This window comes from Salvelinus sp. IW2-2015, linkage group LG23, assembly GCF_002910315.2.
Source record: "Salvelinus sp. IW2-2015 linkage group LG23, ASM291031v2, whole genome shotgun sequence".
NCBI classification, from domain to species: domain Eukaryota; kingdom Metazoa; phylum Chordata; class Actinopteri; order Salmoniformes; family Salmonidae; genus Salvelinus; species Salvelinus sp. IW2-2015.
In genome coordinates this window covers 42,924,714-42,951,523 of record NC_036863.1, presented here as the reverse complement: position 1 = coordinate 42,951,523, position 26,810 = coordinate 42,924,714, and the positions used below count along the sequence as shown (strand labels likewise).

The following is a 26,810-nucleotide window of genomic DNA, read 5'->3' as shown; positions in this document are numbered from 1 at the left end:
CCAACTCATTCTCAAAACAAGAATCGACTGACGAGTTTCAGAAGAAAGTTCTTTGTTTCTGGCCATTTTGAGCCCGTAATCAAACCCACAAATGCTGATGCTCCAGATACTCAACTAGTCTAAAGAAGGCCAGTTTTATTGCTTCTTTAATCAGGACAACTGTTTTCAGCTGTGCTAACATAAATGCAAAAAGGTTTTCTAATGATCAATTCGCCTTTTTAAAATGATAAACTTGGACACAACGTGCCATTGGAACACAGGAGTGATGGTTGCTGATAATGGGCCTCTGTACACCTTTGTAGATATTCCATTAAAAATCAGCCATTTCCAGCTACAATAGTCATTTACAACATTAACAATGTCTACACTGTATTTCTGATCAATTTGATGTTATTTTAATGGACAAAAAAAATGCTTTTCTTTCAAATACAGGGGCATTTCTATGTGACACCAAACTTTTGAATGGCAGTGTATATAAACTGGTTTCTTAAATTTGTGGAAAGAGCATTAATGTAAGCACCACATCAAATTTGTAAGCACCACATCATCGAAACTGTGTGTTAATCTAAGCTGCACTAATTCCAGCAAAACATTTTGCCTGAACTCTGAAGACTATCTCATGCTAGCCATCTGGAAAACAACAACATAGGACACATTTTCAATGTATTGGTATTTAGCTACGTTTTCATCGCTTGTACAATCTGTACCCGCTTTACGTTACAGATTCAGACAGTGGTCAAGTAAGCTACTGTGGCTATTTGGTCATAATGTAGGCCTACCAGAGTGGCCTACATAAAAAATGATAAAATGTATCTTATAACATTTTAACATGGAAATAGAACTGCTATCATTAAGCCTACAGTAGCAGCCAATGTGTTCACTGTAGGCCTACATTCCATGTCTTTTTTGAAATAGAACTTGACATGGCTTGACATTAACCTGTTTATCCACTTGTCCTTCAGACGAGGTGATTTGATGTTTGATGCAAGAAACATCTTTCCAATATAAAATGCATTATTCCGAGACAAATTATGTAATCCTCTGCCTATTGGCTACTTAGCTTAGTCAAGCGTGTCTCAAAATACAACACTGCCTTTTTAAGACAAGAAGAAAAAAATCTTTACCAGACTCGCTTTTCAAAGATATCTAGAAATGTACACGTTTTATGCTCTTGTAGGAAGCAATGACTCCCCCATTTCTGACTACAAATTGTCTAACTGGCCTAATGACTCACTAACTAGCAAAGGATAGGAACAAATGTGCACACATGGCTACATGCAGCTTTCGCTTTGATCTCAAAACAAGCGCATCTACTGCTCATGCTGTAAACACAGCCCAGTTCAAAGTCAATGGCACAGATCCATGAATGGCAATGGTCTATTTGCATATAGGCCTATTGCAGCTCTGATTTGGTTATGCCGCACCGGACTGTGTAGAGTATGGCTGTTGTGCATATCAATGCAATAGAATCCTACTCCAATGCGTTCTGCCAACAGAAGTTTTCTTTGTGTGTTGCATTGAAAGTGGCTAATATTGCGTTGATTCCATCACAATTCCAATAGTGAAGGGAAATGTTGATAGTGTTTAACTAAGGGGGAAAATTCTCCCTCAGAGCTCTGAATATGCTTCTCTGTGCGGGTTGATATTTCTTCTGCCCGGCAGTCCCGAGGGGGCTGTGTGCGGGTGCAGCTTAGAGGGAACATTGATGTTTTTCCTTTCAAGTGAGAACCAATCACAAAATTTGCTTCTTGCCCAAAGCGTTGCCTCAGTGAATGGTCTTTGCTATCCTGCGTCCTTGGGATGTCCCTACCCAATTGAAGTAGAAATGTAAAATGGTTATGGATAGGGTAGGGGTTAAAGTTAGGGTTTAGCATAGGGCAGTGGCGGTCAGTGCTGTGTAAGATTAGGGGGGACAATTTAAAAAATGATCAGCGTGGTCTTATTTCTATTACAGCATATTTGATGACTGTCATTCATATTCCATTCACCAAGCTCAATGTAACATCGATAGGTTTAGGCTACTATATGATACTTGAATTTTCCCTATACCCATTATGAGGTTGCCTACAAATGAAAGTTTATCACGTATATGCACACATTTGAGAAACAAATTGAAGTAATCAAGGTGACTGACAGACCGTGACACATTCAATACCGCCTTGCACGCACTTGCCTTCATCTAGCTGATTTGGGGTGTAATCATTAGTCCAAACAGTTGCAAATTAGAGTTTTCATATGGACAAATTCAGTTAGGTTTATCCCTGCTTCGTTTGCATGGTTAAGAAATGTTTTTCAACAGAATCAGAGGAATGAATACACCCTGATCACCCGCACACACAGTTCACTTTCATAGCAGCCACATACAAACAGCATGCTCACCTTGTTTGTTCTATAATTCCTTCTCGCATCTACACGCTCTCCTCCCACCTTTTCCCTTCGCTTGTGGACACACCTGCTGTCTGTGACCTTTCCAAGCCAAATCTTCATACCTTAACTGTTAACCGCTACATAGCCTACATCATTGTCACCATATTGGCTAACGTCATAGTTCTAGTAGCTATGTAACCCGCTACAGTCACGCAGTACAGTGTACAGCAAGCAGTTTAGCAGTTACACCGGCGGGCCCCAGTTGCAGTAAATTTAACAAAACCGAAAGCTTACCTTGACTTGGAAGAGTTCCAGTGTTGGATAGCCTTAGCCAGCTAGCTAACATAAATAGCTTTCCTGTCTGTTTTAGCCGGGTGTTTGTGTAGGCTAAATTAGCTACCTGCATTAGCTTACTGTGAAAGTGAACAAAAATCCAATTAAATCTCTGCTGATTCTCAATTTTTGTGTTTCCCTTTCTTTTGAGTCAACTACTCAACACATTTTATGCACCGCAGTGCTAGCTAGCTGTAGGTTATTCTTTCAGTACTAGATTAATTCTCTGATCCTTTGATTGGGTGGACAACATGTCAGTTCATGCTGCAAGAGCTCTGATAGGTTGAAGCAGGTCCCCTGGAAGTCTTCATAATTACAGTGTAAGTCTATGGAAGGGTGTGAGAACCATGAGCCATATTTAAGTATCTTGAGTTTTGTTTGCGTGTTCTACAGTATTGTAAAGATATGGGGGTGACTGGGACAGGCAATGTAACATCCAAAAATAAATATGAATCTTATTTATTGCAGCGTACTTCAGATCATCTTAACTTTCTCTGTAAAGCTTACTTTGTCTATAATTGGTTTCTCTCTCTTCATTGTGAGTGTCCTTTTTTTTCTGGGCATTATGATATCGTAAACATCTATACCGGTTGTGGATGTGATGGATATTGATGTGTTAAATCTTAGCTTTTGCATTTACCGGACCTGGTCCAACCATCTACCAAATACAAATAAATACAGTCTTCTAAATGTGGGTATTCAGATGATGAAACGTAGCTAGTTAGCTAACTAACTATACTGAAMAAAWAATATWAAGTGTTGGTCCCATGTTTCATGAGCAGAAATAAAAGCTCCCAGAAATATTCCATATGCACAAAGTTTACTTCTCCCATGTTGTGAAAAAAATTGTTTACATCCCTATTAGTGAGCCTTGGTCCTTGGCCAAGATCATCCATTCACCTGACARGTGTTGCATATCAAGCGGCTGATTTTAAAAAAATCATGATCATTAAACAGGGGCACCTTGTGCTGGGGTACAATAAAAGGCAACTCTAAAATGTGCAGTTTTGTCACACAAAACAATGCCACAGATGGCTTATGTTTCTGAGGGAGCGTGCATTTGCCATGCTGACTGGAGGAATGTACACCAAAGCTGTTGCCATAGAATTGAATGTTAATCTACCTTGCCMAAAAAAATGATACCGATATACCAGCAGCCTTTTTAAGCATTCTAGTACAGGTAAATGGTTGCACGGACGCAGCGGTCTAAGGCACTGCATCTCAGTGCAAGAGCACTGCACAATTGACCCAGTGTTGTCTGGGTTTGCCCGGGKTAGGCCATCATTGTAAATAAGAATTTGTTCTTAACTGACTTGCCTAGTTAAATAAAGGTTACACACCACACTGACCAAAARGTTATTTTGTTGGCATTTACGKATGTCCCCGTTACCAGTAAAACGTAACCAAAACCTATTTCTTTCACTTAATTACTGTGCTGTTTCGTTGTTCAGTTTCATTCTCAACCAGGATTTCATCATACRAATTTTCAGCTCTGTCTGTCCGTGGCCTCTCTTCCTCGGTTTGCACTGTCTGTTTCCATCTTGTCCAGCTGTGTATGTAACATTTCACATAAACCTTGTTTCTTGTCTTCATCGAAGTAGAGGTCCTAGTATCTAGTATCGAGCATGGTGGCGACACAGTAAAGAGAGAGTGCCACCGAATCGCTTGTTCACAGCCTGTGTGGGCAGTTTTATTGAGCAGGTGTTTCAATGCCGTGAAAGAGGATATCACGTCTGCTGCAGGCGCAGTTGATAAGCTTATTTCTCCAGTCAGTTGTTTGAATGGAGCTAGCTAGTGTGTTCATGTTTCAAACATGTTCTCAAATACCATTGAAATGGCAGCAGCGGTATGACAACCAGCACATTCATGAGCATGCAATACGACTTTCCTCAGTACGAAATCCTCGACGACCCACTGTGCTGTCAGACTCAGCATGCTCATGGGGCTGATATCGCTGGTCCAAATGTCAGTCGTGAAGCTAATAGCAGTGACGCTATTACTGTGTATCTCCGGTAGGGCAACATCTGAAAAAATAGCGCACTTGGKAGTGTGTACCGGTGCTCGACCAGTCGGCGAAAGCCAACATCACCCACGACAGAGAACRGTTGATTGTCAAGGGCAATGAATTCCATTATCTTGSCATTAATGGATTTCACCTTTGAGTTGTCTCGCTGAAATGTTCTTTCTCTTTCAAATGACTGCTCGACTTGTTGACTGCTCGATCCACGCAGCAGACATTGTGGGCTAGGTTAGAAATGCTGTGTGTCACGTGTAGCGCAAMATTTTACGTGGCGTCATTACGTCATGTACCTACGTTTATATAGGTATGCACTTCAGGTTTGACATCGGTTTTGGCATTTTTTAGCTAATATCGGCCGTTTCCGATATATCGTGCATCCCTCATTTCTCTACCATAAGCTGCCTCCAACCTTGTTTTAGAGAATTTGGCAGTATATCCAGCCGGCCTCACAACCGCAGACCACATGTAAGCCCAGGACCTCCACATCCGGCTTCTTCACCTGCGGGGATCGTCTGAGACCAGCCACCCAGACAGCTGATGAAACTGTAGAGTATTTCTGTCTGTAATAAAGCCCTTTTGTGGGGAAAACATTCTGATTGGCTGGGCCTGGCTCCCCAGTGGGTGGGCCTATGCCCTCACAGGCCCACCCATGGCTGCGCCCCTGCCCAGTTATTTGAAATCCACAGATCAGGGGCTAATTCATTTTTTCCTATTGTCTGATTTCCTGTAACTCAGTAAAATCGTTAAAGTTGTTGCGTTTTAATATTTTTGTTCAGTATAGATTGTCATTTTGCTCTGTTTTTGCAGCTTTTGGGGGGATTCTTTTTTTCAGCCATCAGGTTGCAGGATTTTTTTTTCCTGACTAGCACCCCCCCAGAGCTTGGGGAAGTGAGTGTCTGCCTCGTGAGGCAGCAGCAGGTGTGCGAGACAACTTTACAAGCATCATACCATATGTACCAGTGAATCACTGTGACTTATGTAGGTGTTTAAATTATTATGTTAACATGCAGTCATATTAAAGTCAAGATTGGTCAATAAGCAGCGTTCGATACAGGACGGGATTGATTGTCTCTGCTGTAACCAAAAAGCTTAATCTCGCAAGCTAGCCACTTAGCAAGTTAAACCAATTGCATAGCTTGAGATTTATTTGGCACAACTTATCAGGGTTTCCCAAAGGGGTGCACGTTTTGGTTTTTGCTGTGTAGTGTTAAGGCAAACACCAAAACGTGCGTCCCGAGGACCGAGTTTGGGTAACACTGTCTTAGTTAACATATAGTTATATTAGATAGCACAGCTTTATTAGTTTAGTGACAACCAAATGTAATTTGCTGGGTCATTTTTACCAAATGCGCTGTTGAAAATGGTGTTTTACCGGAGTAGACGCAACTCACTTCCAACTACTGGTTGGGGTTTTCAATCATTCAGATTTTATTTAAATTGTTCACCATAAGTAGTTTTGGTGGTTTTGCTTTAAAYAGTCAGTGTACTTGGTCATTCTTCCATGAACTGGGTAATGTCAAAGGACGGCAATCATTTTTGACAGCTGCGCATGGTCGCATTCATTCATTGGTCGGAGCGGGAAAACCTCTCCGTAAAACGTTCTAAACCATTCACTTTTGATATGGGTAAAATCCAAAGCTGCGTTTATATTAATTGGCAAAATGCCATGCTAATTTCTAAAGATAAATATTGACATATTAATAGTTGAAAACCAATTTTACTCTACAAAAATGCCAAGTTTATCAGTGGGTGATTTCAGATAAGTGGGGGGAAAAATTGTCCCCAACCCTAAGCTGATAATGGGGTGGTAGATGCTCAGTCTGCCCTATGGCTCAGCTCAGGTGGCCACACACACACACACAGAGGGCCACTCAGTTTAGAGAATTCGTCTCAGACAGATCCAGTTCCTGAGCTCCCATCAGCAGATATTAATGGAAAAGGAATGTGTTCATGCAAAAACATGTGTGTGTGTATCGAACCGGCATCAATTGAGCCCATGTGGTTTTCCATATGTGCTTCATGCTTTATTTCTCCAACATGCCAATATTTAGAAGTCCGCTTTCTTGAGTATACATTCCCCCAGAGGTACTATAGACACACATCAAAAGTCAAATGTGTATTTTGTTTGTCCATTCTGTGAGACATTAATGACCATGACACTGGAATCGCCTACATTATAATGCATGGTTTCACTCAACAATGTTCCTTTTCTTGGTAGTTAAACAGAGCAGTGAAATATTTATTTCTAATTCTTAAGCCCTAAGTGCATTTATCTGTTCTGGCTTTGTGTGTGCGTGCATGTGAAAGAGACAAAATGAGGAAAGAAAATGTTAAATTAGTAGCCTTTTGAATTATGATTCTTTCCACCTTCATTCCTTCCACGAAGGTGATTTGCGTTTATTGTCAAGCAGGTCGGATTCTCTTGCTGTTTTCTTTTCCATATGCCTTTCTCACTCGCTCACTCATGCCACACCTTTCCTAAACAACATGCTTCCGTGCTGTGAATACTGAGCCCATACAGTATGTCTTTCCATATGTGCTGAAGGATTTAGGTTACCTCGTACAAAATAKGAAATCCTGTATAACTTTGACTATAAATAACCAACTTTGAAGTACATATATACACACATACATGTATGTGGACACCTTTTCAACGTGGCACCGTCATAGGATGCCACCTTTCCAACAAGTCAGTTTGTCTAATTTTTGCACTGCTAGAGCTGCCCCGGTCATATGGAAGTGCTGTCATTGTGAAGTGGAAACGTCTAGGAGCAACAACGGCTCAGCCGCGAAGTGGTAGGCCACACAAGCTCACAGAATGGTACTGCCGAGTGCTGAAGTACGTAGAGCGTAAAAATTGCCTGTCCTCGGTTGCAACACTCACTACCGAGTTCCAAATTGCCTCTGGAAGCATTAGCACAAKAATTGTTAATCAGGAGCTTCATGAAATGGGTTTCCATGACCGAGCAGCCGCACACATGCCTAAGATCAGCATGCGCAATGCCTAGCGTCGACTGGAGTGGTGTAAAGCTCGCCGCCGTTGGATTCTGTAGCAGAGGAAACTGTGCGAGTACTCTGGAGTGATGAATCTTGCAGTCCGACAGACTAATCTGAGTTTGGCGGATGMCAGGAGAACGCTACCTGCCCCAGTGCAGTGCCAAATGTAAAGTTTGGTGCAGGAGGAATAATGTTCTTGGTTTTTGCTAGGCCCCTTAGTTCCAGAGAAGGGAAATCTTAACGCTACAGCATACAATGACATTCTAGACAATTCTGTGCTTCCGACTGTAGTTAGGTCTATTTCCCTGCTTTTGAGAAGAGCTGGCGAGTAGTTCCTGCAGACAAACAGCAATTGCGTTAAGCTAACGATATTATACATTTTGCCAACAGCATTTAAAAAAATAAAWAAAWWAATCTGATAGCTCTATTTGTGGGATAGAGAATTTGGGATTTCTTATTTGTTTTATAGATAAATGCCTCATATCCTGAAACCAAGGACAAAACAATCAGACATTACCACCAGAGCTGGTGACAGATGGTGTCAGCTGTGAGTTCTGACTGCTGTCCAGAGTGCTTTTGTTATTGTTGGCTGTGTGTGGCTGTCCCCTTCTCTCACCTCCGAAGTGTTACGTTACTCTAAAAATGACAGATGTCAACCCAAAATAAAGGGGCCCTGAACAGCTGAAATAACCTTCTGCATGCTACCCGTATCCCCCCCCCCCCTCTCTCTCCCCATGGAATATAAGTATGTTTTTAATCTGCTCATGCTCACTGTCATTTGGCATGTTCGATGGAAAGTTGTCACGATGGGGAGGCATGCTGGCTGTCAGCAGGTCAGGCAGATGAGACCTTGTGGTCCCAGTAAATTGCCAGGGACGTGGACCATCCCGTAACCTTTTCACTGGGACAAGCGTGGTCATTGGCAAAGACTGTTTGTTTGTTAGCATTTTAAATAGAACCCATCCCATATGGGTTTCTATCATAACAGGAAAATGGCATGTTTTACTTCAAAAGGCTGGGCTTTTTGGTTACCCAGTTAGATCTTTCAAACCCTGTATTGTGATCTGCCCAGTAACCATTAACCACATGTCCAACACCGAGTGTGTGTTGGTAGTGTTATGTAAGTGAGCAGTATTGTTCTAGAGCGAGAGGGCGAGATTAGCTAGCAGCATCTGTGATTTTGCCATTTAGTTTGCGCTAATTTAGTTAGCATTCTGATAAGAGACCCAATGGACTTTTCTTGCATTTTTAGCGCCCCCTTGTGTGCTATGTAGGTAATACCGTAAATCCCGGGATGAGAGGACATGAACAATATGAAAATCTGGATACCGCCCAAGCCTATTTAACAGAATTGTAAGGCAGAATTGCAATGTTGCAATGCTGTTAGTGGAAAATAAATACACCACATGACCAAAAGTATGTGGACACCTGCTTGTCAAACATCTCATTCCAAAATCATAAGCATTAATATGGAGTTGGTCCCCCCTTTTCTGTTATAACATGCTGAAACAGAAAAGGGCCTTTCACAAACTTACCTCAAAGTTGTAAGCACAGAATCGCCTAGAATGTCATTGTATGCTGTAGCGTTAAGATTTCCCTTCACTGGACTAAGGGGTCTAGCCCAAACCATGAAAAATGGCCCCAGACCATTATTCCTGCTCCACCAAACTTTACAGCAGKYACTATATATTTGGGCAGGTAGCGTTCTCTTGGCACCCGCCAAACCCAGATTCATCCGTTGGACTGCCAGATGGTGAATATGATCCATCACTCCAGTGAACGCRTTTCCACTGCTCCAGAGTCCAATGGCGGCGAGCTTTACATCGCTCCAGCCGATGCTTGGCTTTGCGYGTGGTGATCTTAGGCATGTGTGCGGCTGCTCGACCATGGAAACCCATTTCATGAGGCTCCCGACAAACAGCTCTTGTGTTGACGTTGCTTCCAGAGGCAGTTTGGAACTCGGTAGTGAATGTTGCAACCGAGGACAGACAATGTTTACGTGCTTCAGCACTCGGCGGTCCTGTTCTGTGAGCTTTTGTGTTCTAACACTTCAAGGTTGGGCCGTTGTTGCTCCTAGAAATTTGACGTACTGACTTGTTGGAAAGGTGGCATCCTATGACGGGTGCCACTTTGAAAGTCACTGAGCTCTTCAGCACGAGCCATTCTACTGCCGAAGTTTGTCTTTGGAGATTGCATGGCTGTGTGCTCGATTTTTATACACATGTCAGCAATGGGTGTGGCTGAAATAGCCAAATCCACTAATTTGAAGGGGTGTCCACATACTTTTGTATACAGTGTACCATGCCCAGGTCATTCACTCGCCCGCAACTGTTCTCCAATCTGGCGGCAACAAATCATTTGATAAGGCACACGCCGTGGCTGCTCTCCCGGTGGTACAATCTCCTTGTAGAAAAATGGGCGATGTTTGGAGTCACATTTTTGTTTGGAGCCACAGATTCAAACAAGACCAAAAGCCACATTTCCGCGGGAGAAAGGGCGGCAGGTAGCCTTGTGGTTAGAGCGTTGGGCCAATAACCGAAAGGATGCTGCATCGAATCCCCAAGCTGGCAAAGGTAAAAATCTGTCGTTCTGTCCCCGAAGGCAGGTTAACCCACTGCTCTCCCTGTAGGCTGTCATTGTAAATAAGAATTTGTTCTTAACTGACTTCCCTAGATAAATAAAGGTAAACAAATACATTTTTTWAAAAGACAGAAAATTGACAGGGAAAATACTACCAACCTCGACATCTGAAAGCGTATCATCCCAATATACACTGAGTGCACGAAACATTATGAGCACCTCTTTCCATGGGACTGACGAGGTGAATCCAGGCGAAAGCTATGATCCCTTATTGATGTMAATTGTTACATCCACTTCAAATCATTGTAGATGAAGGGGAGGAGACAGGTTAAAGAAGGATTTTTAAGCCTTGAGACAGCGTTCAACATCATAGTGCCCTGAAAGCTCATCACTAAGCTAAGGACTCTGGGACTAAACACCTCCCTCTGCAACTGGATCCTGGACTTCCTGATGGGCCGCCCCCTAGGTGGTAAAAGTAGGTAAAAACACGTCCGCCACACTGATCCTTAACTGTGTGTGCTCACTCCCCTCCACTACTCCCTGTTCACTCATGACTGCACGGCCAGGCACGACTCCTACACCATCATTAAGTTTGATGACACAACAGTGGTAGGCCTGATCACCAAAAACGATGAGAGGGCCTGTAGGGAGGAGGTCAGAGACCTGGCTGTGTGGTGCCAGGACAACAACCTCTCCCTCAACGTGATCAAGACAAAGGAGATGATTGTGGACTACAGTAAAAGGAGGACCGAGCACACCCCCATTCTCATCGACGGGGCTGCAGTTGCGGAGGTTGAGAGCTTCAAGTTCCTTGGTTCCCACATCACCAACAAACTATCATGGCCCAAGCACACCAAGACAGTCGTGAAGAGGGCGCGACAAAACCTATTCTCTCTCAGGAGGCTGAAAAGATTTGGCATGGGTCATCAGATTCTCAAAAGGTTCTACAGCTGCACCATCGAGTGAATCCTGACTGGTTGCATCAATGCCTGGTATGGCAACTGCTCGGCCTCTGACCGCAAGGCACTACAGAGGGTAGTGCGTACGGCCCAGTACATCACTGGGGCCAAGCTTCCCAACATCCAGGACCTCTATACAAGGCCCTAAAAATTGTTAGTCATAGTCTGTTCTCTCTGCTACCGCACGGCAAGCGGTATCGGAGCGCCAAGTCTAGGTCCAAAGGGCTGCAGCTAACAGCTAATCAAAAGGCTACCCAGACCCCTCTTTTACGCTGTTTATCTATGCATTAGCCACTTTAATTCTACCTACATGTACATATTACCTCAATTTCCTCAACTAACTCGTTCCCCTTGTATATTGCCTCGCTATTGCTTTTATTTTACTGCTGCTGTTTAATTATTTGTTTGATTTTCATATTTTTATTTTTACTTAACATGTTTTTGTTCTTGAATTTTTTACTTTTACCCCTTTTTATCCCCAATTTCGTGGTATCCAGTTGGTAGTTAGTCTCATTGTTGTAACTCCCGTACGGATTCAGGAGAGGTGAAGGTCAAGAGCCATGCGTCCTCCGAAACATGACACGACCCAACCAAGCCGCACTGCTTCTTGACACAATGCCAGCTTAACCCGGAAGCCAACCACACCAATGTGTCGGAGGAAACCCCGTACACCTGGCAACCGTGTGCATACGCCCGGCCCGCCACAGGAGATGCTAGAGCGCGATGGGACAAGGACAACCCTGCCAGCCAAACCCTCCCCCAACCCGGACGCTGCTGGGACAATTGTGCGCTGCCCCATAGGTCTCCCGGTCGCGGCCTGCTGCGACAGCCTGGACGCGAACCAGGATCTCTAGCTACCAACTGCGATGCAGTGTCTCAGACCACTGCGCCACTCGGGATGCCCCTTCTTAAAGCATTGTTGGTTAAGGCTTGTAAGTAAGCATTTTACTAAGGTCTACATCTRTTGTATTTGACGCATGTGACAAATAAAATGTGTTTTGTGAATGTGTGCCATTCAGAGGGTGGTAGTCAAGCACCGGTTTGTGTCAAGAACTGCAACGCTTCTGGGTTTATCACGCTCAACAGTTTCTTGTGTGTATCAAGAATGGTCCACTACCCAAAGGACAACCAGCGAACGTGACACAACTGKGGTAGTCATTGGMGTCAACATGGGCCATTATACCTGTGGAAAGCTTCCGACACGTTGAAGAGTCCATGCCTAGACGAATTTAGGTTATTCTAAGCTCGAAATGGGGGAGGTGCAACTCAATGTTATTAAGGTGTTCTTAATGTTTTGTACACTTGGTGTATATGTTGAGGTAATATCAGATTGATAGGTTCCAGCAAACTACTAGCTAGCACTCTCAGACCACTACAGAACTTTGACTATGACCCTTTTGACATGGCTGTGCGAGTACACTGACAAGTTTCGAAACGTCTTGGTTTTTGGGGCGAGGCTGAAACCATGATTTGGTCTAGCATTTAAAGTGCATTATCCCCATGATTCCTTTAATGAAAGTGTCTGCCTAGCCCCTGGGCCTGTTTCGCTGGGGCCTGCTGCTGTGATGAGCAATCTGCTTGATGTGCACTCTGGAGAGAGAGAGAGAAAAAAGGCTTCTGATTCTATAACATTTCAAAATCCAATTGCGGGAAATGCACGTCTTTGGAAGACACTGTTCTCAGTTTTCTATGGGTGTATACTTTCTGTTTGTCATTTCTTAATATTGAGCGCCTCAATAGCAACTATTTTTTTTAAACCAAGATATTTGATACGGCTTTAAGATACGAAATGCGCAATTGCACATCGGCCATTGCACAGGGTAGCAAGCTACAACTGCAACGTTGGCCATTTAAATGTACTGTTAAATTCAATTAAGACATGATTACTAGCAGTGGGTATTATATTTAGGGTGAGCGATCTAGCTAATGTATTTCGAGTTTTCACTTCCTCGTGGTGAATTGGCCACAAAAATAACTTTGCCTATGATATTACTGCACATAAAGATGTAGGCAAATTCATCGCTATTGAACAACAAAATTCAGAAAATTCTGGAGCCCTATTTCAACAGTCAAATATAATAACAATATTGTCAACCCACAATTCATGGCAACCACTGGATTCGGTTGCACATCGAAATATGTTGAGTCATGCATGTTGGATGAAACAGCTTATTTCTTGTACAATCTAAAGCACTGTGAATGACTTYGTAAGGTGAAYGATCACAAATGTTTTCTATTGTGTGACGCCGTGGGRAAAAAGTTGGTGTKACCAAATCRTGGGCTGGTGCCACCAACTGAAAGTTAGTGACACCAGGGGAAAATGTTAGTCTGGAGCCTGTCAAGAAGTMTTTTGGGGAGGACTAGGCTATGTATGTTTGTGCACGTGGAACTCAGTGATTTATGTTTACTGTATGTTCCTGAGGCAATAAAAATGTGACTCATTAAATGGCATTTAGTTTACTAAAATGGCCAACTTTCTTTCATCGTTTTGACACTAACTAGACTAAATCATTATTCAAATAACAAAAATGTGACTAAGATTAGACTAAATCTAAAAATAAAAAAATGTTTAAAAAAACGCCAAAATTAACACCGCCTTATTCCCGATTACGCTTTGATTCTTGTTATTGCGCTGGTATGCACAGAAGACAGAGCGATTTGAGTAGACCCACTTGTAATCTGACGGCTGCTGGAACTGCTGTTTAAAACGGTACTCTTTCCTCTATCTTAAGCCAGGGTGTTTAGGTAATTAAACCGTAGAGAACACCATATCAGCAGGGTTGAATTGCAGGAACCTGTACAGTGTTAACATTGACAATGATAATCACTTTGGTATATACCAGTGCAATCAAATGTGTTATTCAATTGTCTTGAATGTAGGTMCGCTTGATAAGTATTTTCATGAAAGCGACAACAATATAGTTACATCTGATACAAGCTATGCCATGTTGTCCCAACCCACATGACTGTTGATGTGTAACCCCTCCTATGTCATAATTATCTGCAATGGAGCTTTTTTCCCCCCCCTACTCTTAAACCAATGTTGCTCTGCGTCCTCCATACAGACTCTTCTCATGCGTAGGCTACATGCGTTGCAAGGGCGGTCCTCTGTAGCTCAGTTAGGTAGAGCGGGCCGCTTGCAATGCCAGGATAGTGGGATTGATTCCCGGGACAAAAAAAAAGAACCATGCATGTAAATCGCTTTCGATGAAAGTGTCTGCTAAATGGCTTATATTATTATTATTATTATTGTTTATATATTATATTTCATTTTAATGAATGTCTTCCCCTTGTGTTTTTCCTCTTAGTGCCTGACTGTGGTGCGTCCCAGAGGAACATTAGTCCACATCACCAAGTGCACCAGGGTCCCCTGACTTGACTTGAAGCGTCTTTTGTATCTGATGCTCTTCCAGAAGACAGAGTACCACTGCGCTGTGGCTGGGGACTTCTAGGGAAGATMCCCCTACACTCACTCCACTGTTTGGAAAAGGGTAAGAACTTTTATCYTGACTAGTGTCCTGTCCAGGGGGTGTAGGCTACATCAAGCTCCCTCACTCTAGGTAAACAGGAGAGAGAGGGTCCTGCCCTATGGGCCACTCTGGCCTCAGACAAGGCTTAGTTTTCATCCTGAGATCAGTTCAATGGGAATGAGGGTGTCATGGAGAAACTAATGGACTAAGGGATTTTTGTACAATGAGTACATGATGTGTTCCTAAGTAGAAATGTAGAAGCACGCAAATCTAGGAGAACGATGACTAAAAGTTAGTGAATTAAAGTTTTGCAGAGTGATCCATGCTCAATCAAGCACAATCATTAGGTGAGACCAAAAAATTCCACTGCCCCTTTAAGGGATGGGCTGTAACCGTGTTGGGCACTCCCTTTTCTGGGATGTAAAAAACAATCTTGTCTTCCTAGCAGCAGAAAGTTGCAGCAAACTCGAACTAACATTGAAAAACAACCTAACGTGAACAAAACGATGTAACTGGCCAAAGAAAACACAAAGACAAAGTCACACTTTAGTAGCCTTTCTTGTCAATTTGACCAACTTCTACATATGGGTTTTGGATTAAAAAAACACTGTTCCCTCAATGCTKTGTGACCACCCGCCAGTGTGGCTGGTGAAATAGGCATTCTTACCCGCCAATGACAAAATCTACCCGCATTTGGCAGATGGTCGGTGTTCATTTCCAACCCTGGACACCATGATTCAAAAGCTCAAAGCTTTGCATTTACCAAACCCTCTCTGAGAATGGAAGAGAGAATGATTTGTTTGAATGGCAGATGTGGCAGATCTAGGCCTCCCTCCACTAATAAGACAATGCACCCAGTGCTTAAGTGGGAGGTGGAAGTGCCTGTACCCATCACTTGCCATTTGGGCTGGAGTTGTGTACCAGTGGTATGCTAGTAGCAGCTTGTTCAACAGGCATTCTAACCTTGGGGTCTTGATCTTGGTACATTTACACAAAAGATCCCGTCAACTTGGAGAAGCAGTTCACACTATTGGATAGCATCAAATGCAGGAAATAGAGTATTGGGTTTTGAGTGCAAATGCAATATTGGACTTGGGCAAAAGGATAACTAAAATAGAGCGGTCAAAATACCCTTGTCCATTTGGACCATTGCCAMGGTATTGATTGGTCTGTCTAGCTCAGGGATGGCCAACTGGTGGGAGGAGGAAATTATAGTCCTAAAAAAGCATTCCGGTTTCACTGACAATTTTTTTTTTTATAGTTTTTTAAAAATKTAACCCTTATTTATCTAGGCAAGTTGGTTAAGAACAGATTCTTATTTACAATGACGGCCTACCAAAAGGCCTCCTGTGGGGACGGGGGCTGGGATTAACAATTAAGACTACATAGAGACCTAAGACGACAACATAGCATGGCAGCAGAACAATATGGAAGCAGCACATTGTGGTAGCAGCACAAAACATGGTACGAACATTATTGGGCACAGACAACAGCACAAAGGGCAAGACGGTAGAGACAACAATACATCACGCAAAGCAGCCACAACTGTCAAGAAGCGTGTCCATGATTGGGGCCTCCCGAGTGGCGCAGTGGTCTAAGGCACTGCATCGCTAGCCACTAGAGATTCTGGGTTCGAGTCCAGGCTATGTCGCAGCCGGCTGTCCGTGAGTCTTTGAATGAAGAGATTTAGATGACTGTCCAGTTTAGTGTTTGTTGCAGCTCGTTCAAGTCACTAGCTGCAGCGAACTGCTTTGGGGACCTTTAACAGAATGTGACTGGCAGAACGGGTGTTGTATGTGGAGGATGAGGGCTGCAGTAGGTATCTCAGATAGGGATTGAGGCCTAAGAGGTTTTTATAAATAAGCATCAACCAGGGGTTCTCGCGACGGGTGTACAGAGATGACCAGTTTACAAAGTAGTATAGAGTGCAGTGATGTGTTCAATAAGGAGCATTGGTGGCAAATCTGATGGCCGAATGGTAAAGAACATCTAGCGGCTCGAGAGCACCCTTACCTGCCAATCTATAAATGACGTCTCCGTAATCTAGCATGGGTAGGATGGTCATCTGAATCAGGGTTAGTTTGGCAGCTGGGGGGAAAGAGGAGTGATTAACGATAGAGTAAACCAAGTCAATGATTTAACCTTAGCCTGCAGTTCTGCTATGTGGTGAGAGAAGGACAGTGTACCCTCTAGCCATACTCCCAAGTACTTGTATGAGGTGACTACCTCAAGCTCTAAACCCTCAGAGGTAGTAATCACACTGGTGAGGAGAGGGGCATTCTTCTTGCCAAACCACATTACCTTTGTTTTGGAGGTGTTCAGAACAAGGTTATGGGCAGAGAAAGCTTGCTGGACACTAAGAAAGCTTTTTTGTAGAGCCTTTAACACAAAATCCAGGGAGGAGCCAGCTGAGTATAAGACTGTATMATTTGCATATAAATGGAGCTTCCTATTGCCTGAGCTATGTTGTTTATGTAAATTGAGAAGAGAGTGGGGCCTAGGATGGAGCCTTTGGGTACTCCCTTGGTGACCGGCAGTGGCTGATGTTCTGACTATACACTGCACTCTTTGAGAGAGGTAGTTAGCAAACCAGGCCAAAGACCCCTCAGATACATCAATACTTCTTTGCCGGCCCACAAGAATGGTACGGTCTACCGTATCAAAAGCTTTGGCAAGTCAATAAAAATAGCAGCACAACATTGCTTAGAATAAAAGGCAATGGTGACATCATTGAGGACCTTTTTAAGGTTGCAGTGACACATCCATAACCTGAGCGGAAACCAGATTGCATACCAGAGAGAATACTTTAGACCTCAAGAAAGCCAGTCAGTTGATTATTGACAGTTTCTTTTCCCCCCAACACTTATGATAAACAGGGAAAAATAGAAATGAGATTTTCCGTCTTTCCAAATCTCTAAAGGATTTTAAAAAATCTGTCAAATGAAACCGCTCGCATTTGCGGTGCGCTTTTGAGAACAGTGTTTTTCTGATAATTGCAGTTAGCCTACTGCCGTGTGCGCATTGCTGCACTTATAATGTAAGCTAAACCTTATGATCTAAACATCAGCTTCATTGCTTTTTTGTTTTTGTTTTAAATTGTAGCCTACAGTGGTTGTATTAATTTGGGATCTATCATGCGGCTATTCTGTGTTGAGCTGTTAACAAAGAAATGGGTACGCCCATCTGCTTAATTTAGAGTTATTACTGTAACTTTAGTAGTTTTACAAACGTTGGGCTGTATGTTTTGATTTTTAGTACATTGTAAGATTACATGGTGAGACTACTGATGATTTTGAAAAAACTTGCTTGAAAGGCATGAGGTCTGCTTTGTTTTTTGCGCAGTAGTACACCAGTAGTCTCCATTCACAATTTGACAAGCACTTGATAATGCCTCGAATTTCAAGCCAGCATCCCCTTTGTGGCCGTAATGCACCCTAAAAAATCCATGACTTTTGCGCCCAGGAGAGCTGCATTGTGCCCTTCTCCCTGAGTGTGCTGCACAATTCGAAGTGTCTCTCCATCACGTGTTCGGGTCTCTCTCACAGGCTACAAGTGAAGACCGACACATCGGGGACGCAACTGTGCGCGTCCTTATCCAATTCCGAGGTGCATATTGAAGATATTGGATGCACTGTTCACATGTACTTGTCAGCCAACAAGATGAGTAGGCCTAACAAACAGCAACAATCTACTATCCCCCATAGTACAAAAGTCGACCTATTCTGTGCGAGAAATAAATATTCCAAACAGCCTGGGACAGTTGTGGGATGCGATAGATCCCAAACTAATACAACCACTAGCATCAAAAAAAACGTTTTGATGCAATGTGGCTGATGCTACAGATCAGAACTTTTAGCTTAAAATGTTGATTAACCTTTAGGCTATTTCTTCACATTATAAGCGCAGCAATGCGCACATGGTTATAGGCTATAAGAGCAAATGTTCCATTAGCGGAAAACACCATTATCAAAAGTGACTGCAAATGCAATTATGCATGTAATGCTTTTATTTTAAAGGTGCATTTTATGGTGAAAAGCGTAAAGCGAATAAAGTGCTTAATTTTAAGAAGTTATTTGTCCACTTTAGTTGTGATTCAAACCTAATCAAAACATATAGGCCTATGGGCTAGGCTACATGAGGTGTGCGAGTATGATTCGTACAAGTCGCAAAAAAATGGCATTGTTTCTTATGCTGGTCATCATTCATTATATACTATCAAGTGATAGCCTATCAATTGTGAATGTTGTAATATTGTCACCCATCAGACTATTCTTGATTTAATCTTTACATATACTAAATAATATATGTGTGACATTTGTTATGATTTTTAATGGACCATTATCATGCACCTGTATCGAAACAACAGGGTTAGCAGGGAAAAATAAATGCACTTAAATAGCGAATGGAGGACGCTTTTCCCGTGGTTCATTTTCATGCCATCCAGGTAGTGTTTTCTCCTGCTGGAAATATAAGCAATGTGCTTAATATTAGGAAAGTTTAAAAATAAATTATATTAGGCCTAGCCTATAGAAAGCTGATGAGATCCTCCTCTATTTAGTAGAGGCCATCACTCTGTTTTTCTACCACAATTGCATAGCCTTTAGAAATGTTGCGCAACATGAGCTCATGGGCTCTCATGAAGTGTTTGATTCGAATTTTGAATAGATTTGCATATAATTATTATTATTCGGCACAAGGCATAGATTTTTGTTTAGGGGGTATTACGGCCACAAGGGGACATTGATGGACATGGCCGTCGATGCCCCTGGGAAATTCAAGGCCTGTTATAGACAGAATTAGTTTTCTCTTTTCAGCAGAATCCATTTGCTTTCCAACCTGTTTCCCCTGCGATTGTATTTGAAATATTGTGAAATGCCTGTTTTGAGTTCACTGACAGATTTGATGCACATTCCCATCTGTAGCCATGCCTTGTGATTGAGCTACACACAGTCCACAACTAGGCAATTTTAGAAAAATAAGTTATTGATATACTGTGGCTAAATTATAGTCCTACACCTGGTGTAGTATTCTGAACTATTTCATTTTATTTCTGAACAGACCACAGTAATTCTATAACTTTGGCAAATGTATTTMAATTTATCTGGGGTGCTGCGGCACCTCAAGCAGCTTCCCGCGGTCATGATTCTATAAGGAAATAAATGATGAAGTGCAACGCTGGTGAGATGACAGTTTCAGGCTCATGTCTGTCAGACCAGAGAGAGGGAGCGAGATCATAGAACGTGAGTCTCATTCTAGTTCTCTTAGATAGAAGCACACTTCTCTCTCTCTCAAAACCACAATGTTGTGCAAACCATAAACTCGGGCCAAGTCTAACACAAATCAATTCTAAGAATATCAGGCATGTTTTCACATTGTATTTTTTTAGGAGGTAACTTTAATTAACTCTGATTTCATTATAATTTTTACATTGCAAACAAGTGAAAAATATCTTTCATGCTAAGAGAGGTACTAGATCCTGGCAAATGGGTTCCGGAACAAAACGGTTCAAAATTGAGGTGCCGGTTTCTGTTCCGTCAGGTTCCAGCTCAAATTAAGCACTACGACCAGCTATCTAAACTTTTAGTAATCATGGTCAACTTACCAATCAGGGGTGCCCTCATTAGATTTTTTTGTCACTATCAGTCATATCATATTAAAAACGGCAAGCATTTCTCTCCACCCTTTAGCAAAATGTGTAGAAGTTCATAAAATTTGCTGTAAAACTCATTTTTCTCTCAGCCCCATGGCAAAATGCATCGAATTGTAATAAATTATAAAATTGTGAAATCTTATCACCGCCATATGGCAAAATGTGTAGATTTGCAGCGAACTTGCTTTAAAACTGCAAAATGTAAACATGTGTAGAATTGTAGGAAATTCACTCTAAAAAATCACATTTTCCTTGGGGCCCCCAAAAGGCTAGGGCTGGCTCTGACTGCATGTGTGGGTATGGATGTGGGTATGCAGACCCACGAGCAWTTGCGCCCCCCCCCCCCCCCCAYGATTTTTTTCCCGTGGCCTCCACCCCCATCAATTGTTGCCCATCCCTGATCTAGCTGTTTTGAGTTTATTCGTTCTCAAAGAGATGTTGCTTTTATTTAATAGTAGCCTGTTGTTGGGTTGACGTATTACCCAGTCTATTCATATCCTCTTAGGAACACAATTTCAAAATGTCTGGTGTTAACAAATACAAAGTTATTGTTGTAGGACACCACAGGTAAGTTTTTTGACTATTCATGTGTACTGCGTTAATGAAATAAATTGCATTTTGGCTCATAGACAAAATGTCTCTCTCACCAACTTGAAATGTTCTTCACCTTCTATAGGGAAGTGATGGAGGAGGATGAATTATGAACTTCCATGAATAATTGAAAGCAATTGGCAGGTTTGAATAATTAATGTGAGAGAAAGGCATCTCCTGGAGCCGGTTGCTGTGCCGGGACTAACTCGCAACACTGCCGGATCCTGCAGGGCTTCTTCAGGCTGGAGGTTAGCCAGTCTGGACAGACATAACTTTGTCAGATGATGCATATTCAAGACCTCTTGAGGTCCTTTTGATCATAAGTGGACCAGTAACTCCGTAGTCGGCACAGGCAAATCTCACCTACTCCGCCGTAGAATAGCTGCAGATAGAGATGTGCTTAGTTGACTCGAGTGTGGAGACTTGTTTTCCAGTCATAAAAACTTCTGAGGCCGTCGCTATCATGATTGCACATGAATAATGAATGAGCAGTCTCTCAGAAAAACATATGCAAGCACACAACTACCGACGCATGGGCTAAATGCATATCCAAATAGACATGGTACATCTTCTACACTCTTTGTTTTCACTCATTCTTTCACCCGGCCTACAATCCATGAACATTTTAAAAGGCGATTCTTTGGACTTGGCCCAGAGCAGGGGAACTGACGGCTGCTGTCTGTCTGGCCGTAGCCTGGGCGCCTAGCCTCAGTCCCTTTCCCTGACTCAGTACCTGTGGCTCTCGGGCCTCGTTCCAAACCACCAGCTCAGAGCTTTCTAACCCTCAGGGGGGAGTTTAAAACACAAATGCTCACACAGGAGAAAAGATGCCGAGGACATCCACTAAACTGATGGGACCCAGGTGGCACTAAACTGCAGAGGCCAGTGTGATAGTTCATACTGACAAGCCAGTCAGAAGGTTGGCTTTTACGGGTAGAAAGGCTCGATAGAGCTGAGGAGACAAGAGGTCAGCAGCAGCACTCTAGTGTGAGTTTTACTTGCCTTTGGCTTTACCCCTGAAAATGGGCCTATACTCACACAGAATACGTAAACGCTTGATTGAGTGGGAGCACATCGTGATAACCATGTTTTCCAATAACTATCCTAAAATGTCCATGTGTCATATAGAATCGTTGAACTGTCTTTCACACCAAATAGCTGTAGTGTATCAGAATGTGTTGGGGAAATACTAAATCACTAAGCTAAGGACGCTTGGACTAAACACCTCCCTCTGCAACTGGATCCTGGACTTCCTGGCGGGCTGCCCCCAGGTGGTAAGGGTATGTAATAGAGGTCGACCGATTTATGATTTTTCAACACCGATACTGATTATTGGAGGACCAAAATGAAGCCGATGCCGATTTTAAATGTTTTAATTTCTTTAAATATGTTTTTTATATTTATTTGTAATAATGACAATTACAACAATACTGAATGAACACTTAATTGTACCTAATATAATCAATTTAGCCTCAAATAAATAATGAAACATGTTCAATTTGGTTTAAATAATGCAAAGACAAAGTGTTGGGGAAGAAAGTAAAAGTGCAATATGTGCCATGTAAGAAAGCTAACGTTTAAGTTCCTTGCTCAGAACATGAGAACATATGAAAGCTGGTGGTTCCTTTTAACATGAGTCTTCAATATTCCCAGGTAAGAAGTTTTAGGTTGTAGTTATTATAGGACTATTTATCTCTCTAGGATTTGTATTTCATATACCTTTGACTATTGGATGTTCTTATAGGCACTTTAGTATTGCCAGTGTAACAGTATAGCTTCCGTCTCTCTCCTCGCTCCTACCTGGGCTCGAACCAGGAACACATCGACAACAGCCACCCTCGAAGCAGCTTTACCCATGCAGAGCAAGGGGAACAACTACTCCAAGTCTGAGAGTGAGTGATGTTTGAAACACTATTAGCGAGCACCCCGCTAACTAGCTAGCCATTTCACATCGGTTACACCAGCCTAATCTCGGGAGTTGATAGGCTTGAAGTCATAAACAGCGCAATGCTTGAAGCACAGCGACAGCTGCTGGCAAAACGCACGAAAGTGCTGTTTGAATGAATGCTTACGAGGCTGCTGGTGCCTACCATCGCTCAGTCAGACTGCTCTATCAAATCATAGACTTAATTATAACATAATAACACACAGAAATATGAGCCTTAGGTCATCAATATGGTTGAATCCGGAAACTATCATCTCGAAAACAAAACGTTTATTCTTTCAGTGAAATACGGAACCGGGTGGCATCCGGGTGGCATGGATGCATCTAACGGGTGGCATCCATAAGTCTAAATATTCCTGTTACATTGCACAACCTTCAATGTTATGTCATAATTACGTATAATTCTGGCAAATTAGTTCGCAACGAGCCAGGCGGCCCAAACTGTTGCATATACCCTGACTCTGCGTGCAAGAGAAGTGACACAATTTCACCTGGTTAATATTGCCTGCTAACCTGGATTTCTTTTAGCTAAATATGCAGGTTTAAAAAATATATACTTCTGTGTATTGATTTTAAGAAAGGCATTGATGTTTATGGTTAGGTACACGTTGGAGCAACGACAGTCCTGTTTCGCGAATGCGCACCGCATCGATTATATGCAATGCAGGACATGCTAGATAAACTAGTAATATCATCAACCATGTGTAGTTATAACTAGTGATTATGATTGATTGATTGTTTTTTATAAGATAAGTTTAATGCTAGCTAGCAACTTACCTTGGCTTCTTACTGCATTCGCGTAACAGGCAGGCTCCTCGTGGAGTGCAATGTAATCAGGTGTTTAGTGCGTTGGACTAGTTAACTGTAAGGTCGCAAGATTGAATCCCCGAGCTGACAAGGTAAAAATCTGTCGTTCTGCCCCTGAACAAGGCAGTTAACCCACCGTTCCTAGGCCGTCATTGAAAATAAGAATGTGTTCTTAACTGACTTGCCTAGTTAAATAAAGGTGTAAAAAAATATATATATATTTAAATCGGCCAAATCTTGAAATCGGCCCTAATTAATCGGCCATACCGATTAATCGGTCGACCTCTAGTATGTAACAACACATCCGCCACTCTGATCCTCAACACGGCGGGCCCCTCACAGGCTGACTACACGCGAGCATTGCAAAATAAATGTAGAGATCTAGATTATTTCGTTCGTGTGCCAACGAACGTCTGCGTTGCAAAGGTTCTCTTTCTGACGCAGATCGCGCTGCAAGTCCTTCCTCTCCCATCTCCTCATTGGTTATACCCACGTGGGTGACTGAAAGACGAACGAGGTCAGTGGTGGTAATGCACCTAATTTATGAAAGTTGCCAATCGCAATCTAAAGTCAAGAGAAGAAAAAACCTGGAAGGATGAGAGATGACTAGAAACGATTCGGTTGACCGTTTTATGTGTGGATTAATTGGTGAAGTAGAGGACCTTGTGCATTTCAGGTAAAATAACAACTCAATGTTTATATCCCAGGACAAATTAGCTAGCAACAGCAAGCTAGCTAAATAGGACAAATTAGCTAGCAAGTGTAAGCTAGCTAGCTAAATTGCCATAAATGTTTAATGCTTTTTGACCTGTCCCCAAATTAATATAGTTGGTTCAGAGTTTGTTTTGATATTTTAACCTGCATGTCGTGATCGCGTTTGGTGTGGGGGGACAAAATACATTTATGCGCGATGGTGCCGGTTTGGGTTCAGTGTCAGGGGTGCGTGCTCAGTCCCCTACTGTACTCTCTGTTCACTCATGACTGCACGGCCAGGCACGACTCCAACACCATCATTAAGTTTGATGACACAACACACCGCCTATAGGGAGGAGGTCAGAGACCTGGCCGTGTGGTGCGAGGACAACAACCTCTCGCCTAATGTGATCAAGACAAAGGAGATGATTGTGGACTACAGTAAAAGGAGGACTGAACACGCCCCAATTCTCATCGATGGGGCTGGAGTGGAGTAGGTTGAGAGCTTCAAGTTCCTTGACGCCCACATCACCAACAAATGAACATGGTTCAAGCACACCAAGACAGTCTTGAAGAGGGCACGACAAAACCTATTCCCCCTCAGATCCTCAAAGTTTTACASCTGCACCATCGAGAGCATCCTGGTTAACTGCATTGTTGGTTAAGGGCTTCTAAGTAAGCATTTCACTGTATCCGGAGCATGTGACAAATATAATTTGATTTGGAATAGGCATGTATTCGGCTCTGACTTAGCACCGCCAGGCTCACTCTTGGATGGAGCTGTGTTCGTTTAAGTAGTAGGCTGGAGCTAAATCACAGCCATGCAGCTTTGGAACATAATTAAAGAGAAGACAGTCAATAGGGTCTCTTCGAAATATTAGCGTCTTTGACACTGGATGCAATGACACATGGTTAGGGTTTTTTGAGAGATCAGCAGGGAGGCAAACGACGAAAAAAGCCTTTAAGCAGGTTATTCTGAGCATCGCCAGCAGTCTGGTGTGGTGTTCTTTAGATCCATGCCCCCTCGACAGACCGCGAGCTGGCAGATGGTCTCTGTGCTGGGCGTGTGTGTGTGTTGGTCTGCAGTGCCCTCTACCTCGCCCCAGGCGGCCAGCCTTTGATGTCATCCCTGTTCTCCCTTGTTTGCCCTGATTGATCAATTGTGTTCTGAATGGCCTGGTTCTTCTGCAGGTAGGGTATGTGCTGCAGCACCTGTTACAAAGTTGACCGCATGTCGTCCCCACCAGCCGTCCTTAAATTTGACCTGAATGTGTTCCACGAGAGGTTGCTTTGCTGCCCAGACATCAGAGCTGGTTTAGCTGTTGTTAATGAGAGCACAGCAGAGCTCCCCAGTGGACAGTGGATGAAGCTTGTTGGAGAAAGGGTTGGCTACCCATTGGGAAGAGATGCAGGTAGTGCTGAGCGATTTAGTGCTTTTTGAGGTCTGTTTCAGTGTGATTATTACAAAATAATCACAGACTTTGGTTTCGATTATTATGTTTACATTAAATGCACTACGTATTATGCGAGTTGATTTCTGTAACACAGAATGAAACGATCAATAGAACTGCTATGATGGTAATGACTGCATTACTGCTTAACCATAGTTTATTCACATTACTTTAATAAAATATTACAGTTGTATATATTTGTTTTATTTGATGACTTTATTATTTCATTCCAAGTCGTCATCTCATCTCCGTAGAGCTGCTGCTTATGCCGTCTGACAAAATCAATACCAACGATCATTTAGATCATGTATTTTCAGGCAGAGATATATTGCGACGCAGTCAAGCAACTGCTCTCTCTCCCTCTCGGTCACATGATCACTGAGTGTACAAAACATTAAGAACAACTTCCTAACATTGAGTGTGTCCCCTTTTTGCCCTCAGGACAGGCTCAATTTGTCTGGGCATGGACTCTACAAGGTATCGAGTGTTCCACAGGGATGCTGGCCCATGTTGACTCCAATGCTTCCCACAGTTGTCAAGTTGGCTCGATGTCCTTTGGGTGGTGGACCATTTCTTGATTCACACGGGGAAACTTCAAGCGTGAAAAACTCTGAAGCGTTGCAGTCGCGTTGCAGTTGACACAAACCGGTGTGTCTGGCACCTRCTACTCTACCCCGTTCAAAGGCTCTTAAATCCTTTGTCTTGCCCATTCACCCTCTGAATGGCACACAATCCATGTTTCTATTCTCACTGGTACTCCTAAATTAAAATTCCCAGGTCGCACAGCAAAATATTTAGCCGCAAATATGAGTAAAATGGTCGCACTGTAGAGCCATGTCTAGAGAAACTGCACATTGAGCTCATAGAAAAACCCTGAACGAAATGGAATTTTACAAAAAATCAACCAATGATGGCCAATTACTTGTTTATAAAATGAAAAATAAAAT

General features: G+C 42.7%; 1 protein-coding gene across 1 annotated transcript in view; it reads left to right on the top strand.

The window, feature by feature from the left end:
• Positions 1-26,810, top strand: part of ndst1b (N-deacetylase/N-sulfotransferase (heparan glucosaminyl) 1b) — a 102,988-nt gene that overhangs the window by 17,068 nt on the left and 59,110 nt on the right. Inside the window, exon 2 of the mRNA XM_023967859.2 lies at positions 14,565-14,747. The gene's annotated coding sequence lies outside the window, so the exon portion shown is untranslated. The remainder of the gene's footprint in view (positions 1-14,564; positions 14,748-26,810) is intronic.